Source organism: Hyaena hyaena, unplaced genomic scaffold, assembly GCF_003009895.1.
Source record: "Hyaena hyaena isolate Hyena2069 unplaced genomic scaffold, ASM300989v1 scaffold_245, whole genome shotgun sequence".
In the NCBI taxonomy this organism is placed as follows: Eukaryota; Metazoa; Chordata; class Mammalia; order Carnivora; family Hyaenidae; genus Hyaena; species Hyaena hyaena.
This window is the reverse complement of record NW_024080878.1, coordinates 1,855,585-1,876,640: the sequence shown is the minus strand read 5'-3', so window position 1 is coordinate 1,876,640 and position 21,056 is coordinate 1,855,585. Positions and strand designations below refer to the sequence as shown.

The 21,056-nt window shown below is 35.8% G+C and overlaps 1 protein-coding gene and 1 pseudogene across 2 annotated transcripts in view; one reads left to right on the top strand and one right to left on the bottom strand.

Annotated features, from left to right (window-relative positions):
- SBF2 (SET binding factor 2) overlaps positions 1–21,056 on the top strand; it is a 521,490-nt gene that overhangs the window by 330,359 nt on the left and 170,075 nt on the right. The window lies entirely within an intron of this gene.
- On the bottom strand, positions 20,525–20,910 carry LOC120240029 (annotated as a pseudogene).

Sequence of the window (21,056 nt, the reverse complement as noted above, 5' to 3'; positions counted from 1 at the left end):
GGGGGGAGATGTGCATGGAGGAGGGCACTTGTTGGGATGAGCACTGGGTGTTATATGGAAACCAAGTTGACAATAAACTATTTGTAAAAAATTTTTTAAAAAGTAATACTTAGAAATGATATTAAAAAAAAGAAAGAAAGATATACTGAGAAAAAAAAAAAAGAATGAAATCTTGCCATTTGTGACAATGTGGATAGAACCAGAGTCTATTATGCTAAGTGAAATAAGTCCGTCAAAGACAAATACCATATGATTTCACTCATCTGTGGAGTTTAAGTTACAAAACAGATGAACATAAGGGAAGGGAAGCAAAAATAATATAAAAATGGAGAGGGAGACAAACCCTAAGAGACTCTTAAATATAGAGAACAAGCAGGGTTGCTGGATGGGTGTTGAGTTGTGGGATGGGTTAAATGAGTAAGGGGCATTAAGGGGGACACTTGTTGGGATGAACACTGGGTGTTATATGTAGGGTATGAATCACTGAATTCTGTTGCTGAAATCATTATTACACCATATGTTAACTAACTTGGATTGGGGGGGGCGGGGGAAACAAAGATACAGTTGGATTCCCCTCCCAAATCATGTTTCAATTCTGTGTAAACACCAGCTGCCTCTCCTTTCCCCTGGTAGAAGATTGGAGGTTTGTTTGTTTGTGTATTTATTTTTAAGAGAAAGGACATCCCTAGCTTGGGAGACACTAGGTCTAGCTGAGGGAAATTCTGTTTAGCTGCAAACAAGGGAGTTTAGTGAATGCCAAATCCTGAGAATATCTGTAGCCTTTCGCCTTTTAGCTCCCAGAACTCTGGCAACCTGCCCTCAAGTCAAGAAATTAGAAAACAGTTCTTTGAGAAATGTGACCATCCAGAGAGAAAAAGATTTTACTTAAGATACTAAGATTAGAAGCTTCTCAACCAGATCATACTGTAATGAAGCTTTTGGTCAACAAGCTTCACCATGTACGCATTCTTTTTGTTTTGTTATTCTTTGCTTTACTTTGTGTGGGGCACGACCTAAGCAAAAGGGGCCATTAAACAAAGTCAGTTCCTGCTCCCCACCATTGTTTCCCAACTCTGCCTTCACTGCCCACACCCCCTTGTGAGAGAAGCATCTAGTGAGGACAATCCATAATTGTCCTGTCCTTTTCCTTCTTGAGTACAGGTGTCACTCTGCTGGACTGAGACAACCTCAGCTTTCTTTTCCCTCTGAAACTGAGTTAGCCACAATCACTACTACCCTCTGGAAATAGACCCAAAGAAATTAAATAGTTTTCCCAAATCACAGAGCTCATAAATTGAGGAGATGTGTTCTGAATCTAAATTTTGATTTTTGTTTTTTGTGTTTATTCACTCTGTGCCTTTAATTCACTGATGCTGTGTTTTTCAAAACACAGTAAGTGGCAATAGGTGCTGTATAGCTAAATTTAAGTTTAGATCAGAAACCTGTATTCTGGAAACTTGTGGATCTTTATTTTCATTTTTTAACTCACAATTACTATTGAAAAACTCCAACCTTAACTGAATAAAAACAGACCTTGTTTATATTGTTCATTATTGTACAGCCAATATTCAGAACAGCACCTGGTGCATAGAAAGTATTCATATGTGTTTCAATATGTAAATGATTATGTTTTTCCAAGTACAATTTTTAATAAATATAATTATAAAGGATGGAAAAATCAGCTCAGAAAGAGCAATTACATCTTTGATAGATCAGTTTTTTGACATAATAATTCACATTAGTTTTAAATACTATCACATAAACTATGGTGAAGAAAAGAAAAATTTCCTTCATAATTAGAAACAATAAAACTTGCCAAGAAAAACAAAAACAAGCCATTTTGAAAATAAATGCAGGCCAATGCCAAAGTAGCATAAAATGAAGCCAGAGTCTTCAAAAAGAAAAAAATTTTCTTCCCAATATTTCATACGTTTATGGTTCCTGAGCTTGGTGAAGGTTCAGGGGTTGAGATTCAAGGATTGCTGAACTACTGTGATTTAGCACCTTTGGTATCTGTTCTTTGCACTATTGTCCTTGGAATTGGAAGCAGTAATTATTGAAATAAGATTTTACTTTTTGAAATTACTTATTAAGGAACTAACATGGTTGTCAACAACTTTGAGTTTCAGATTTAGGAGAGAATTCATAGAAGTTAATTCTTTTTTTTTTTTAAGTTTATTTTATTTATTTTGAGAGAGAGTGAGTGAGCATGGGCAGGGCAGAGAGAGAGAAGGAGAGAGAGAATCCCAAGCAGACTCCATAGTATCAGACTGACAAGGGGCTCTATCTCACAAACCATGTGATCATGACCTGACTGAGCCACTCATACACCTCAAGAAATTAATTATTCTAACAGTTGGAAGATTTAGGTCAAATCTTTGGCTACCACTGCTCAACAAGATCATTGGAACTTACTGATAAATATAGTGGAAATTGTTCAGTTCTTATTTGATACTTGGTAGCATTTCATGATGCTCTTTACAAAGCCTTCCTCCCTTATCTTTGATGACAGTATTTCCCCTGTTTTTCTACTTCTTTTGAATTTCTTTTTCAGTCATTTTGATGCAGCTTCTCACCTTCAACCTTCCAAATGATGATGTTCATTTGCATCTTTAGGTCCATTTCTAGATTTTCTGCCAGTCTTAGATTCTCAGAACCAATCTTACTCCTCCCCATTCCCATCTTTTATTTATGGCATCAAAATGTGTATCTCAAGTCCAAATCTGCCTCTTTAGTTTCAATGCTGAAAATCCTGCTAATTACTGTCCATCTGTGCTTGAATGTCCCAAAGCTACTTACAGATGTTATGTTCCAAACTGAAAAAATAATCTTTTACCCCTATTTTGAGCTTCTGCCCAAAAAGTCTTCTGTTGAGTTTCCTACTTCAACAAGTGGCACCAGTAAACCAAAAACATGGACTTAGTCTTTCTCTTAGTCTTATCCTCTTATCTGATTCCTAGAAATTTACTTCCTAAATCTCTCTTAACTCCATTCACTTTTCTCTCTCCTTAAATTCTAGTATCCTGATTTAAGTCACCAACATTTCTTGCCTCTCTTACTACGCTGACTTAACTGGTCTCCCTCCCTCCATCCTGGCTCATCCCCCTATCATATCTATTTCCTTGCTTTACCGACATGGTATTTCTATAATTCAGGTTAGATCTTACCACTTCCCAACTTAAAATCCTTCTCCTTTGCCTTCAGAGTAAATTCTAATCATATCTTGGCCCTGCCTGCCTCTGTAGCTTTATCTTTCACTGCTGTCAGTCTTCTGGCCTTTGCACATCTTATTGCCTTAGTTTGGAACACTATTTCTTTCTAATTGCCACTCCCTCATTCACCCTTTTCACCTACTAACTCCTCATCCTTTAATCTCAGTGTAGATGTTGCTTCCCCCTGGAAGCTTCCTCAGTCCATTAATTATGGATTTGTAGCTACTTTTATGTGCTTCCACTATATCTCATACTGACCCCATCCTATCCAACATGACCCTGAAATAGTACTTATTACAAATAATGAAACTACCTGTTTTGATTTATCTGTATTTTCTATTATCTCTCACATGAAGTAGTTTTCTCAATAAAAATTTGATGAATGACTAAATGAATAATTAAATGTAAGTAGGTTACATTAAAGCTACTTACCTCAGCTAATTTGAGTTTTAGTTTTATACAGTTTCCTTCCCTACACAGGTTTGTAGCTTTTACCCTTTCTTGGTTATACAGTAGGTTTCCCCTTACCTGCAGTTTCACTTTCCCATTTCAGTTACCAGTGATCAGTCTGCCATAGTCAGAAACAGATGATCCTCTTTCTGATTAGTCATCAATATGTCAGTAGGTTAATAGTAACCTAACACTGTGTCACAATGCCTTTGTCATTCACCTCAATTTATCTCCTCACATAGACATTTTGCCATCTCATCTCATCATAAGAAGAGTGAGTACAGTACCTATTTTGAGAAAGGGAGAGACCACATTGACGTAATTTTTATTATAGTATATTGTTTTAGTTATTTTAAATTACTGGTTATTGTTGCTAATCCCTTACAGTGCCTAACTTATAAATTAAACTATTATAGATACGTATATATAGGCGGAAAAACATAGTATATATAGGATTCGGTATTATCTACAGTTTCAGGCATTTATTGGGGGGTTTGGAACATATTTCCTGTGGATAAGAGAGGAATTACTGGTAATCTAATCCTCAACCAAAGCCAACCCCTGTTCAATTTTATGTCTTATGTACAGGAATATCTTGGTAAGGGAATGTAGATGGATAGTTTAATATTTCATGACCTCTGCTTGAAACTAAAACTTAAAAGTTCACTGTGGTCAGTACTGTTGCAGTAGACAGTACTGTGACTGATGTAAAGCTCACATGTTCACACCTGATTCATTAGAATCAGGATGAAGCTTAAGATCTGTGTTTTTTAAAGTTCCACAGGTAAATTTGATGGGTAGCTAGAGTTGAAAAATTAATGTCCTATTATTTAGTGTAGTCATTCTAAATCTTTTTCTTAAGTTATTTAAATGTGCATTTCTGGGCCCCATCATCAGAGATTCTGATCTGGTAAGTCTGAGAAGGGGTAGATTGGAGCTGTCATTTAAAAATAGTGAAATAGATTGCTTTATAGATATATATTCCCCATGGATAGAGCATTGAATCAAATACTCTTTAGTCATTTTCAGGAAAGCTGACAAAGGATTCCTACATTGTCAGAGGAATGGGACTAGATTCTCTTAAGGTTCCTCTGACCGCTGAATTCCTTCCTTCCTTCCCTCCCTTCCTTCTTTCCTTCCTTCCCTCCCTCCCTCCTTGCTTCCTTCCTTTCTTTCTTTCTCTTTCCTTCCTTCCTTCTTTCCTTCTTTCTTTTAAGTTTTATTTATCTATTTTGAGAGAGAGAGAGTGCGCCTGGAAAGGGCAAGGAGAGGGAGAGAGAGAGAGAGAGAGAGAGAATGCCAAGTAGGCTTCGCATCATCAGGTGGAGCCTGATGCAGGGCTCAAACCCGTGAACCATGAGATAATGACCTGAGCTGAAGTCAGACGCTTAACTGACCAAGCCAACCAGGCACCCCAGGATCCTTTTTTTCTTATTATTGCTTATTAGGAGCAATCCTGGCCCTCCTTACTTCATAACACATTGTCATCTTTGGTCTGTGCAAGATATCTTTCTTGTTTTATTTATTTTTTAAAGTTTATTTATTTTGAGAAAGAGTGAGAATGTGAGTGGGGAAAGAGCAGAAAGAGAGAGGGCGAGAGAGAGAATCCTAAGCAGGCTCGCGCTCTCAGTATGGAGCCCACTGCGAGGCTTAAACTCTCGAACCATGAGATCATGACCTGAGCTGAAATCAAGAGTCCATCCCTTATCCAACTGAGCCACCCAGGCACCCCTAGTTTATTTATGTTCATCATCATTATGCTTCTAGATTAAATAAGAAAAGTTATGATTAATCAGTACAGGAAAGGCATTTGGTAAATCCAATGTGTGTTTGTTTAAAAAGTTCTTAAGGAACTGTTATTAGAGAGAAGCTTTCATACTTGATAAAACTCTATAACAAAGACCTACAACAAGCCTGATACTTAATGAAGAAACTTCATATGTGTTCCTCTGAAGATTGGAGCAAGATAAAGATACTGTCAGCAATGTTGCCAAATCATTATGTTGTAAACCTTAAACTAAAACAATGTTATATGTCAGTTATATCTCAATTAAAAAATATAAGGAGGGGGGACAGAAAATGGGATCATAGAGTTAGAAAAGAAAGAGAAAGCTGTCATTTTCAGATGATATAATCCTCTGCCTAGAAAAGGCACCACATAGAATGAATTATTTTAATTAATGAAATGATTTAGTTAGGTTGCTGAATGTAAGATCAATCTAAAAATATCAGTAGCATTTCTTTTAACCAGCCAAAACCAACTAAAAAGTTAAAAAATGTTTTAAATACTCCCTCCATTTCCCCTTTCTTCCTCCAATATCCAACCACCATTAGGCAGTCTCCTGCATGACAGTAATTTAATGACAGCCAGGCAGAAGGTGAGCCCCATACTTGCAAACATGGGGTCTTAGCGAAATGATATTAGTGGCCTAGTGGAATCAGAATACTGTTTACATTTAGAAAACTGAGCAAATGAGTAAATATATTGAAGATAATGGTAGCCAGGTTTTTCCACTGGTAGAGAAGAAGTTTCAAATACAGAAAAAGAGAAAGCTAGAATGAATTTTATGGTTTTGAGTAAATTAGAGCTAATGATAAGAACTCATTATTTTAAACATACATTTGATACTGAAATATAAGTGGAAATGTATATATATGTGAGGGAGGGGGATATGAGAGTGGTCCATAGCTTTGTTCATTGAGAGGGCCTGTCATAGAGACTCTCCAGTAACAATGAGTACACCTAATATCCAGATCTTGGTTTCTAAATACCAGTCTCTACTGAAAGAAAGAAATGACTCCTTGAAGAAATGGCTAGAGCCAGGAATAGGGCAAAGAAAACATAAGAAAAGCTTTGGAGTTATCTTCACATTCCAGAAGATACAGAAGTAGTCAAAGAATGAATTAACTCTAGTTGGATTTTTGTTTGATTGTGGTAAAATATACATAACATAAAATTTACCATTTTAAACATGTTTAAATGTACAGATCAGTGACATTAAATGTGATCACATTGTTATGCAGACAGCTCCACCATTCATCTCAAGAACTTTTCCATCCCTCAGACTGAGACTATACCAATTAAATAGTAACTCCTATTTCTCCTCTCCAGCTCCAGGCAACCTCCATTCTAATTTTTGTCTTTATGAATTTGACTGCTCTAGGCAGAATCATGCAGTATTTGTCTTTCAGTGATGGGCTTATTTCATTTAGCATAATGTTCTCAGTGTCTTATCTGTGTTGTATCAAGTGTCAGAATTTTCTTCCTCTTTAAGGCTGAATAATATTCTATTGTATGTATACACCATGTTTTGCTTATCTACTCATCCATCAGTGAACACCTTAGGTTGTTTCTACCTTTTAGTATTATTAATAATCCTGCAGTGAACATAGGTATATAAATATCTCTTCAAGTCTTTGCTTTCAGTTCTTTTAAGTATGTACCCAGAAATGGAATTTCGGGGTCATATGGTAATCCAATTTTAGTTTTGGGGGAACTGCCATACTGTTTTTAACAGCAACTGTACCATTTCCACCAGCAATGCACAAGGGTTCCAATCTCCACATCCTTGCCAGTACTTGTTAGTTTTTATTGTTTTGGTAATAGCCATCCTAAGGGTAAGAGATGATATCTCACTGTGATTTTGATTTCCATGTACCTAATGATGGTGTTGGTATTGAGCATCTTTTCATGTGTTTATTTGTTATTTGTATATCTTTTTTGAAGTGGTGTCTCTGTAAGTCCTTTGGCCATTTTTAAATAAGTCTAGTTGGAATTTTTGAGGAACACTCTAAAATTTATTTGAAAGAACATGGAGAATCAAGAAGAGGGAACTTTCCCTATCAGATATCAATGCAAACTTTGAAATCATGATGATAAAACTGTAGTGTATTAGAACACAAGTAGACTAATAAGCCAGTAAAATAGAGTGCATACAGACATACTAGTGTTTATGGGAACTTAATAGGTGTCACAAATCAGTGGAAAAAGGAGAATTTATTTACTAAATGATGTTGGGAGGAGTGGATCACTATATGAAGAGATACAAAGCATTCCTAGAGAGCAACAATTACAAAGATGCTCTTCAGATGGATTAAACTCTGTACGTACTGAAAGAACACCTTAGTTAATGGAAAAATGAGAATGAATATCTTTGTGACCTAGAGGGCAGGGAAGAAATTCTTAAAATGTAAAACATGAATGCAATAATACAAAGTAAACATAAAGATAAACAATACAAAACCAGATGGATTTCTTAAATTATTAAAACTTTTTAATCCATGAATGACAACATGAATGAAGTTAATATACAGATGTTAATTAACAGACCTGAAATCATATTTTGTTTTACTATCTAAAATCCACAAGGAAATAATATTTGGAATATACAAAAGATTTCTTTATATCACTAAGAGTTAAACAGCAACCCCAGGGGCACCTGGGTAGCTCAGTCGGTTAAGCATCCGACTTTGGCTCAGGTCATGATCTCACAGTTCGTGGGTTCAAGCCCTGCATCGGGCTCTGTGCTGACAGCTAGCTCAGAGCCTGGAGCCTGTTTCAGACTCTGTATGTCCCTCTCTCTCTGACCCTACCCTGCTCACACTGTCTCTCTCTCTCTCTCTCTCTCTCTCTCTCTCAGAAATAAATAAGACATTAAAAATTTTTTTAATTAAAAAAATTAAAGAAAATTGAAAAAAGATATGAGCAGGCTCTTTATAAAAGAGAGAACTTAGAACTTGAAAGAAAGCTATAATGATATGTAAAATAAAATAATAACTTCATATTCTTACTTAAGACTTACAAAAATTAGAAAGAAGAATAATGCAAAGTGTTGGTAAGGATGTGGCAATACAGGAATCTTCATGCACTGCTGGTGAAGAACAGAGGCAGGTAGAGTTACTTTGGAGAGCAGTCAGGTGGTACTTAGTCAAAGGGAGACTATGTATATATCCTCCAACGCAGCAATATTACTGGATAGATGGTTGATGGAGAGGGAGAGGAAGGGAAGGGATATTAAAGGAATTATTAGTAATCCTATCTAATAAAGTACAATGTTTAGGTTTGCCCTTGCCTAATGCACCAATTAAAATATAGAATTTATTATACATCTGTAATTAATTGATGCTTATAGGTTATTTAGTCCATGTATTTACCTGTTTTTGAAGAGGGGAAGAGTAAGGACAAATTGGAGCCCTAGTATATCTCTCACTGCCTTTAAACCTTCAACGTTGATGATTCACTTGACTTGCAGAAAAAGTTAATTCCCTTTACTACAGAGCTGCACATACACTAGCTCAAAATGTAATGAAGCTGAAAGGAAATCTTGCAAGAGCTGGAGGAGCTGCAGACCTGAATGACAAAATAAGTCAGAAGATTAGTGACACTATACTGACCTCTGAACATAAACATGGGTGCTGCTCCACTTCCTCCTTCCAAGTCTCTGGAAACTCTTACTCAGAACCATCTGGAGAAGGGAATTCTGGTGAACTTAGTTCCAGCTTATTTAAATTGACACAATATCAGTCACTACCCTCTTCTTCTTAGTCAGTACCCTAATTTAACATGAGACTCTTTGAGGCTGTGAATTCCATGTATGTTGTAGTTCAGTCACCTACAGGATTAAACTTCACTATGATATTTAGACATCTCAACCCTGCAGCTACAGGATCTTTTTTTTTTTTTTTTTTTTTAAGCAATCATAGAAACTATCTGGACCCTTACCTGAACCTTGTGATAGAAATTTAATGCCCTGAGCTTATTATGATCTTTCTCTGAATTCTCTCATTCATTTTGAAACAGTGGACTAGCTTCATTGTTCCCCTTATTTGAATTAAAATATGTATGGTAACAATTACTTGGTTATCTATAGGCACTCGATTATAGTTGTTTATTAGTGATAATTTAATTGTTTTGCCATTGAGTGCCATGGACTACCAGTTTCTCACTAACTACTAGCAAAAGGCTAAAAATGCTTTTTGGTTTTAATAACTGTTTTTATTAATACTTTCATTTTAGAACAGTTTTAGTTTCACCACAAATTGAGGGGACAGTACAGAGACTTCTCATATATCCCCTGCCTCACACATGCATAGCCTCCGTCATTATCAGCATTCCTCACCTGAGTGGTACATTTGTTACAATTAGTGAACCTACACTGATACAGCATAATCACCTGGAGCCCATAGTTTACATTATGTTTCACTTTTGGTGTTTTCCATTCATTGTGTTTAGACAAATGTATAATGAGATGTATCCATTGCTGTGGTAATATGTGGAGTATTTTTACTACACTCAAAATACTCTGTTCTGCTTATTCATCCCCCCTTCCAATTATTAATGCTTTTGAATATCATCAGATCAAAACACCAATTCCAGATTTCCATCCTTAAGTTTCTTTTCTTCTGAAACAGCTATTGGTACAGGTCCCAAAAATCCTTAAGTAGCACTCTTCATTTTCTGTAAGTTTGTTGTATTATACTCATCTCCATTACATCTGTCTAAATGTGTAGAAATGACCAACAATAATTTCCAAATATTCTGGGCAATAACATAATTGTTTTACAAATGGAATTTAAATTACTGTCTTACCTAGTTAGATCAGATTTCATTGAGTATCTGCTATAATATCAAAGGGATATTTAATGGAAATTTAACAGACTGCTGACAGTCATGGATTTGACATTCTGTGTGTTGACCGTTTGAGAACAATTCATGATAAATAGTAGTTTGTATTTTTGTTAAGGCAGACATTTGAGCTGTGCATATATTGCTATTATGTGCTAGTCAGACACTTAGCTAGTATGTAAATCTTGATAATCATGATCCATTCTGCATCTCAACTTGAACTTGTTTTCAAGTAGTCATTGTGTGACTCATGAAATTCTATTTGTGTGATATATACTATTTATGACATATGTATTGCTTAAAGAATAGTAAAAAGGGGTACCTGTGTGGCTCAGTCAGTTAAGCATCTGACTTTTGGTTTCAGCTCATGTCATGATCTCACAGTTCATGAGTTTGAGTCCCCATATTGGCATCGTACTGACAGTGAGGAGCCTGCTTGGGATTCTCTTTCCTTCTCTCTCTGCCCTCCTCTGCTCCTGCTCTCTCTGTCTGTCTCTCTCTCTCTCAAAATAAATAATTAAACTTAAGAAAAAAAGAATACTAATAAAATAAGTACACATGTACCCAACACCCAGTTCAACTAATATGACATTAACACTGAAGTCCTTGGGAGCACCACCTCAACTGTTCCTGCTTTTCCTCTCCCTTAGAACCACTCTCCTAAATTTGGTGTTATTCATTCCTTTCCTTTTCTACATGGTTTTACTCCATATGTGTATTCTTAAAATATTTTTTTAACATTTTTTAATGTTTTATTTATTTCTGAGAGAGAGAGAGAGAGACAGCATGAGCAGGGGAGGGTCAGAGAGAGAGGGAGATACAGAATCTGAAGCAGGCTCCAGGCTCTGAGCTGTCAGCACAGAGCCCGATGCGGGGCTTGAACCCACAAACCACAAGATCATGACCTGAGCCGAAGTCAGACGCTTAACCGACTGAGCCACCCAGGCACCCCTGTACTCTTAAAATATAATTCATTTTTGTTTTGCCCATTTTTACCTTCATATAATTGGAATCATCCTGTTTCTTCATTGATATAATCAGTATTTGTTGAACAACTGCTCATAATGCTCATTCATGTTGACACATATAGTTATGGCTTATTTACATTCATTGCCATATGAGTCCATTCTACTGGAGAAGGCTGTTTGGCCCTGGTAGTGAAAACAGTGCGTAACTGAAAACCCTGTTGTGGTGACCATTCTTATACACTGATGCCCTCGTGCAAGAATTTCTCTTGAATAAACACATATGAATGGAATCGCTGGCTAAAGAGCATGTGCAACTTCACCTTTACTAGATTATGACAAATTGTTTTCTAAAATATCTTTACAAATTTACACTCTTAAAACAGTGTATGGGAATTTTTATGACCTTATTAATTTTAAATTCTACTAATCTGGTGATTGTTGAAGCATATATCATTATAGTTATAATTTTCATTTCCTTGATAACTAATAGAATGGAACAGTTTTTCATGTTTATTGGCTTTGCATATTTTCTATGTAAGGAAATGCCTATTTTCTTCTTTTGCCTTTTTTTTCTTTCGCATTATCTTTTTCTCATTGATTTATAGGAGTTGTTTTTTTAAATTTATTTATTTTGAGAGAGAGAGATAGAGACAGCATGATCAGGGGAGGGTCAGAGAGAGAGGAGACCCAGAATCCAAAGACAGGCTCCAGGCTCTGAGCTAGCTGTCAGCACAGAGCCTGATGTGGGGCTCAAACCCACAAACCATGAGATCATGACCTCAGCCGAGGTCAGATGCTTTAACTGACTGAGCCACTCAGGTGCCCTAGGAGTTCTTAATATATTCTGAATGCCAAGCCTTTCATGTTGCAGGCATTGCTTCCTACTTTTGCTTTTCTTTCTGATAACTTTTGGGGAATATAAGTTTGTTATTTTACTGTAGTCAGTTTCATTAATCATTTCCTTTATGGTGTGTATTTTTAAAGTCTTGTGCGAGAAAACCTTCCCTATGGTGAGGTCATAAAGATATTCTCATATCCTCTTACAAAATTTAATAATTTTGCCTTTCATATTTAAGTCCTTAACCTATCTGAAATAGATTTTTTATGGACTGTATGAAATAGAGATCCAGTTTAATTTTTTTCCAAATGTATAATCAGTTACCTGCAGATCTATTCACATAAATGTATATCTTTTCTCCAGTGATTTGCTGTTGCCCCCTTTTTATACATCACATTTCTATAAATATTGGGTCTGTTCAGGATTTCTGCTTTGTAAATCTGTTTGCCTATTTTCACAAAAGCAGCACATAGTCTTAATTAAAGTTGTAGAATGAGGGGTGCCTGGGTAGCTCAGTTGGTTAAGCGCCTGACTTCGGCTCAGGTCATGATCTCCCGGTCTGTGAGTTCAGGCCTCACATTGGGCTTGTACTGACAGCTCAGAACCTGGAACTTGCTTTGGATTCCGTGTCTCCCTCTCCCTCTGTCCCGCACCCCACTCACACTCTGTCTCTCAGAAATGAATAAGCGTTAAAAAAAAAAGTTTCATAATGAATTTTGATATCTGTGAGACAAGTCCTCATGTTGTATCTTCCTAAGGAATATCTTACCTATTCTTTACCCTTTGTTTTTCTAATATAATTTTAAGAATCACCTCATTGAATTCCATAAAAAACTCTATTCGGACTTAGATTAAAGTTACATTGAATCCATAGATTAATTTAGGGAGGAACTGACAATTTTAGAAGTCTTTCTATCCATAAACATAGTTTATTTCTTAATGTATATAAGCCTTTAATGTGTTTTAATAACTGTTTTACCTATTTAATTCCAATTTTTTAGTTAAATGCTTTAAGTTTCTATTTCAATTCCATTTAGTTAACATACAGTGTTATATTAGCTTCAGGTGTACAGTACACTGATTCAACAATTCTGTACATTACCCAGTGCTCATCATGACATGTGCCCACTTTAATCTCCATCACCTGTTTAATCCATTCCCCCACCCATCTCTCCTCTGGTAACCATCACTTTGTTCTCTATAATTAAGAGTCTCTCTTGATTTCTCTCTCTCTCTCTCTCTCTCTCTCTCTCGCTCTCGCTCTCGCTCTCTGTCTTCCTCCCTCCCTTCCTCTCCCTTCCTCCCTCCCTTTTTCCTTTTGCTTGTTTCATTTCTTAAATTCTACATATGAGTGAAATCATATGGTATTTGACTTTCTCTGACTTTCACTTAGCATTATACTCTCTAGCTCCACCCATGTTGTTGAAAATGGCAAGATTTCATTATTTAATGGCTGAATAATATTCCACTGTATATGTATACCACATCTTCTTTATGTATTTATCTATTGATGGACACTTAAGCTGCTTCCATATCTTGGTTATTGTAAATAATGCTGCTGTGAATATAGGGGTGCATGTATCCCTTTGAATTAATGTTTTTGTATTCTTTAGTAAAAACCCAGTAATACAGTTGCTGGATCATAGGATAATTCTATTTTTAACTTTTTGAGGAACCTCTATACTGTTTTTCAGAGTGGCTGCACCAGTTTGCATTCCCAGAAATAGTGCACAAGGGTTCCTTTTTCTCCACATTCTTGCCAACACCTGTTGTTTCTTGTGATTTTGATTTTAGTCATTCTGACAGGTGTGAAGTGATATTTCATTGTGGTTTTGATTTGTATTTTCCTGATGGAAAGTCATGATGAACATCTTTTTACGTGGTCTGTTGGTCTATCTTCTTTGGAGAAATATCCATTCATGTCTTCTGCCCATTTTTTTAAAATGTTTTATTTATTTCTGAGAGAGAGAGAGAGAGCATGAACAGGGGAGGGTCAGAGAGAGAGGGAGATAAAGAATCTGAAGCAGGCTCCAGGCTCTGAGCTAGCTGTCAGCACAGAACCCAATGTGGGACTCGAACCCACAAACCGTGAAATCATGACCTGAGCCGAAGTCGGGCGCTTAACCGACTGAGCCACCCAGGCATCTCTCTTCTGCCCGTTTTTTAATTGGATTATTTGTTTTGGGGGTGTTAAGTTTTATAAGCTATTTACATATTTTGGATGGTAACCCTTTATCAGATATACCATTTGCAAATATCTTTTCCCATTCTGTAGTTTTGTTGATTGTTTTATTTTAATAACTTTTTACGATTTTCTCCATATAGCATTTATACATCTTTAATTAGATCTATTCCTGGTTACTCTTTTTTTTTTAACTGTTGTTGCTATTGTAAATGGTATCTTTAAAAGTTACATATTCTAGGGGTGCTTGGTGGCCAGTTGGTTGAGTGTCTGATTCTTGATTTCAGCTCATGTCATGATTCTAGGGTTGTGGGATCAAGCCCCATGTCAAGCTCCATGCTGAGCATGGAGCCTGCTTAAGATTCTCTCTCCTTCTCTCTTTCTCCCTCTCTCTTTCTCCCTCTCTCTCTCTCTCCATCTGCCCATCTTCCCCATTCATGCTCTCTCTCTCTCTAAAACAAAATTTTAAAAATTCCCCATGCTAATTGTTATTCTCTGATGTATAGAAATATAGTTAAGTTTATTAATATTGCAGATTTCATTGCATATTAATTTTTCTACATATTCTCTTTAGTTCTTTATGTTGGTATCATATCATCCAGTATCATTCAAATCATACAGTAATGCATTTTACCTTATTTTCCATACTTTATTCATTTTATTTCTTTTTCTTAATGTCTGGCAAGGATTTGTAGTATAACATTAAATAGAAGTGATAGCACCTTCCTTTTAATCATTGAGCTTTGTATTTGCTAAAAGTTTTTTTAATAGCATTTAGTATTTTGTTTTTTATTAATTTTTTAACATACAGTTATATTAGTTTCAGGTAGACAATATATCCCTCTCCCTCTCCCTCACCCTCTCCCTTTTTGCACTTCCTGCCTTCTTCGATGTGGCATCTTCTCTCCCTTTAGTTGTGGAGTTTGTTCTGTCAGTCTTCAGGCCAGTTTCTGGAGTATTTAGAATGGTTTGATAGTTATCTAGTTGTATTTGTGGGACGAGACAAGTAGGTCCTCCTACTCCACTGCCATCTTTGATCATTCCTAAATGTATTATATAAACCTTTGCTTTTGTATCTTTATTTTCTCTTTAATTTCTGCTCTACTTTTATTATTTCCTTTTTCTGCCTTTAAATTTTATTCTTTTATTTTTAATTTCTCAAGCTACAAATTTAAGATGTTCTCAAACTTCCTGAGTTTACAGAGTTCTTAGTATCTCATCAAGTTTTTCCTTGTGCCCCTTGGGCCGAAAGAAATACCTAACAGTTTCGCTTATATAGTAATGAGGGCCAATTTAAGGTATTCTTATGTCTTTAAAACTGAAACTATACTATGAGTATCTGGGGATAAAAATACACATAAATTTTAAAAATCCAATACTTTCGTTTCATTTTTAAATAACTAATTGCTTACTAATGGTATATGTGCTGCTGTTAAGTACTGCACATTTGTTCAGATCATGGTTTGCACTACCCACATTTTGGGTTTTTAATTTTTTTTAAATAGTTTATTGTCAAGTTGGTTTCCATATAACACCCAGTGCTCATCCCAACAAGTGCCCTCCTCCATGCCCATCACCCCCCTTCCCCTATCCCCTACCCTTATCTTGAATGCGCTCGGTTTGTTCTCAGCATTCAAGCGTCTCTCATGGTTTGTTTTGCCTCCCTCCCTCTCCCCAACTATTTTTCCCCTTCTTCTCCTCCACGGTCCTCCATTAAGTTACCCATAATCCACCTATTCGTGCAAACATATGGTATCTGTCCTTCTCTGCCTGACTTATTTCACTCAGCATAACACCCTCAAGTTCCTACATTTTGGATTCTTCCTCGCTTTTAGCCTAGTACTTGATTTTACATCACAACCACTGAATCCCCAGTTTTACAGAGATATGATGTAGCATAATCTAATGTCAAAACTGTGAAATGCCTCAAATTAATTGTTCATGAAATGTTAAGAGATGTTGAAAGATGCTGTGTTTCCCATAAAAATTAAAATTATACCATGTCACTCTTGTGATTTTGATGTAGCATATCAGGGTGACTCATCCTGCAGCATAGGAACCAGGACCCTAAAGCATTCTTGTAATTACTGCTTAACATTTCATGATATGGCTGCAACTCAGGGTTTTTTCCGAGCATTTATCTGTTGATTTGAATTCACTTTACAGTTCTTTCTCACCTTAAACAAAGCTTCAGTAAAGAGGCTTATGCATATGTCTTTTTGCACAGGTAGTTTTATATTTCTGTGGGTTAGATTCCTAGGAATGGGATTACTAGATCAAAGAATAGATGTATATGTAGTTTTAACACGCATTGCCAGGTTGCTTTTCAAGAAAGAGAGAGAGAGAGAGGAAGGGAGGGAGGAAGGAAAGAAAGGAGGGAGGGAGGAAAGAAAGAAAGGGAGGGAAGGAGGGAGGGAGGGAGGGAAGAAGAGAAAAGAAAAGAAAAGAAAAGAAAAGAAAAGAAAAGAAAAGAAAAGAAAAGAAAAGAAAAGAAAAGAAAAGAAAAGAAAAGAAAAAAAGAAAACTGTTATGATTCATGTTCCTGCCAGTATTATTGAGAGTATCTTCCCCATATCTCTGCCAAAAGTTGATTCAAGGTTTAGTTGCTCTTCTCAGTGTTTGTTGTTTTCCAGATGGGCAAAGATGATATGGCAGAAAGTACATATAAAGGACTTTGTTTAGTTTACTCCTGATACACAGAACCTAAAATAGTGCCTGGACCATAGAAAAGTTCAAAGAATATTTATGGAGTATATAAATCAGGAATGAATGAATCAACTTGTCATCCAAACAACTAACCTCATTATTTCTTCAATTTACAGTTCTTTGACTATTCATGGAATTTCAGCATAGGGCCCCCCGGGTGGCTCAGTTGGCTGAATGTCCAACTCTTGATTTCAGGTCAGGTCATGATCCCAGGTTTGTGGGAAGAATCAGTCTCCACACTTAGTGGAGCCTGCTTAAGATTATCTCTCTTTCTCTCTCTAAATTCATAAATAAATAATGAATTTTAGTATCAATTTAGATGTTTGTTTGTCCTTTCCAGAATTGTTCTTTTGTGTCTTGCTTATGCATACTTTTTGCCAGTTTTTCTTTTGGGTCATTTGGCTTTTTCTAGCCATCTTGTAAAAGCACTTTGTTTAATATAAATATTGCCCTTTTACAATTTTTATCCCAAATGCATTATTTATATATCAGCTTTGTATTTTATCTTTTGCCATAGCAAAACTTTTAATTTTTTCCTCAGATTTTAGCTATTATTTTTTTTTATAGCTTCTGTATATTTTCACTTTAAGTAGGTTTTCTTCATTCCCAAGATATATGTGTTGTCTAAATATTCTTGCAAGATTCTTATTCCATCTGGAACCTATTTTTATAATTGCATATTAAAAATGTCCAATTTTACTTTCTTCTAAAAGGATAGCCAGATAATGTCAGCCCAATTTATTAAATAATGTATGGCTTTCCCACTGAACTGAACTATCATATTTGTCATGTCTGGAATTCTTATACATACTATGACTTATTTCTTTTTTTTTTTTAATATTTTTATTTATTTCTAGGAAAGAGAGAGAGAGAGAGAGACAGCGTGAGCAGGGGAGGGTCAGAGAGAGAGGGAGTCACAGACTGAAACAGGCTCCAGGCTCTGAGCTGGCAGTCAGCACAGAGCCCGACGCGGGGCTCGAACCCACGAACCGCGAGATCATGATCTAAGCAAAAGTCGGTCGCTTAACCGACTAAGCCACCCAGGCGCCCCACTATGACTTATTTCTGAATTTGTTATTCTTCTCTATTGATAGTTATGTATATATAAACTAATACTGATTTGAGTAAGGGCTTTATTATGTTCTGATAACTGATAAGGCAAGTTATCCTACACCAGTATTCTTTTTTGTACTTTTTTAGTAATTCCTGACCATTGTTTCTTTCATAAAAACATTAAGGTGATAATATTCAATTTCCAATAAAAATCAATTAGAATTAAGAATGCAAATCAATTAAAAGTGTACTTACATGTTAATTTGGGGAGAATTACTATTTTACTATATTGAGTCTTTCTGCCCAATAACTGGTCCATTTTTCAATTTGTTTTTGCTTTTTAATAAGCTTTTAAAGTTTTCTTCTTACAAATATTTTGCTTTGTTATATGTATTCCCTACTAGTTTGTATTGCTGTTCTGAATGGAGCACATTCCCCGTTTCCATTTCTAGTTGCTTTTGCCAAAATAAAGCTAATTGATTTTGTATATATATTTCATATTTATCTATTTTACCAAGTTCTCTTATTAATTTTAGTTTTCTATTAATATCTTGGGTTTTCTAGGCTTAGAGTAGTTACCAGTCCTCCCAAAAGATAGTTTTATCCCTTCTTTGCCAATGTTTATACCATTTATTTCATTCTTATGTCTGATTGTATTTGCCAGAACCTCTAAGACAGTGTTAAATACAAATCTCATAGAAGTAATCTCTCATTCCTAACTGAAATGGCTAGTGTTTTTTCATTTAAGATAATACTCATTTGGCTTTAGTGAATATATATTACTATTATATATAACTAGCTTTCTTCTATTCTCATTTTAATCATTATATATTGACAGATAAATATTTTGATGGCTTTTCAGCATCTATTATATTAATGTTTTTCTCTCCCTTAATATGTTTATAAAATGGATTAAATTGATAAATTTCCCTCATTGAACCACAGTTGTACTTTTTTACTCCACACATGAAACTTGTGAGTTTTTCCCAGTGGAAACTTGTAGGGTCTTCTCTTTGACTCCAGTCTTATAAAATTTCAAACATTTTCCAATACCGTTGAGTTATTTGTATGTGTTGTGCTATGTATATGTGTATGCTTGATAGGCTTTTTCAGTCTGTTCTTAAGTTAGGGATTTTTCTCAATTGTTTTCTTGGATTTCTTTTCCTTCAGCTTTTCAATTTACTCTTCTGTGATATACTGTTCAGATGTTGGCCTCCCCAGAACAGTCCTCTAATTTTACTTTATTTTCTCTACTATTTTCTGCCACTACCTTTTTTGCTTTGCTTACTGGGAGCTTATCTCCACATCCTCCAATCTTTCTAGTGAGTCTTACATTCCAGCTATCGTATTTTTTAATGTCTAAGGACACTTAATTCTCTGAATATTCCCCTCTTTAAAATATTCTTATTTGGGGGGAGGGCGAAAATATTCTTACTTTGTTTCATGACTGTGATAATTTCATACATCTCTCTGAAGATATTGACTGTGTATATGTTTGTGTATGTGACAGAGAGAGAGAAAAAAAAGAGAGAATTTTTCTCATCTTTGCATGATTCTGTCTTTCCATAATTCCTTTGGCCAATTTTTTTCTTTTGCTCTTTGTCTTTTATATTAGAAGCTTTGTTCATTTTATCTGATAATCTTTGGTTGTCTGCTTATTTAGGAACCCTCGGTATCAATGTCCTTAATTCTTTATTTTTACTTTTTAGGAGTCGGGGCAAGAGCTGTTTAGATTTCCCCAAAAATAATCTAATGTCCTACCTGGAATGTAAATACCTGGCTGCCAGAGTTTTAGCCCCATAGAGAAAGAGAGATAGGTGTCTTTAACATTCATCATTTAATATTTTACTTAATTTTGCTCATTTTTAGTATGGTACACCAACCTTCAGTGGAGTCTGGTGTCCTTCAATTCAGTGCTCCTCTGTTGTACTTTCTCCAAGCATCTGTTGGGGTAGGAGAGGGGCAGTATCCAGCTGTGTTAAGTGGATGAGACAATTTTGTGATCCACCTTCTTTTGAAATGACTATGATAGCTTTCCTGTTATAGTCTTCCTTCACCCAGATTTGGAAGTAGCTAGTTGTGCTAGTTATGAGCCTTTGCAGATTTTTATGTATAAATTGATTTGTTCTTGGTTTTCCCCATTGTCAGTTTAGGATTTAGTGTTTTTGTTTCTACCATTTGTTGATTTGCTTTTGAACTTTCCATGTCTTCCCATTCTTAGGGTATAGTTACACTGTATAGCTTCCTTAAGGAAATAAATCTTTATTATAATCTAAGCGATATTTTAAGAGGAAGATAATTCGAATGTTTAGGAAGAGGCAAATTTTGATGTGTTTAAAATTTTCAACTTTACTCAACTACAAAGTAAAGTAAAAATATCTTACAATAGATACAAAGCCATGCCTTCCTTTCTAGCCTTATATTTATCACTACATCTCATCTTACTCTATAGTTTAAATTCCATTCAGCCACCTTTTGGGAGGAGGGTGCTATTTATTTATGACAAATATTCCACATCCATGATCATCTCCAGTCAGAAGTTCTTTGAAACAATGTCATTGACCTTGGCCAATCAGAGAATGGAGTCATCTGACTCACCTATCCTGGGAATGGCCCTACAGATAGCATAGGCTTTAAACTGGCTGTTTAACCTACTTGTCACCTTGTCAGCCTTGACCACATTCATCTGGATGGACACATGGCACCCATGATGCAGTTGTGGCGGAGCATTTCTATGGCATGTATAGGTCCATGAACCCTCTGCAGTCATTCTGCATATCAAGGGCAAGCCTGCTGACACTGCCACAAGTACAAACACAGGAAGTCAGCCACTTTTTTTATGGGATAGTAACCACACTGGGTTTTTTTTGCCTTGGTCATCCAGCATTCATGTTCTGGAGTGCTCATTGCCCTTCAGTTTTCCCCAGATCTGGTTGAACATATCTTTAAGCCTCAGCTCAACTTTTATCTTTCATGCCATACTCAGAAAGAAATAGCCACTGTATCTATACTCTTGTTTTTT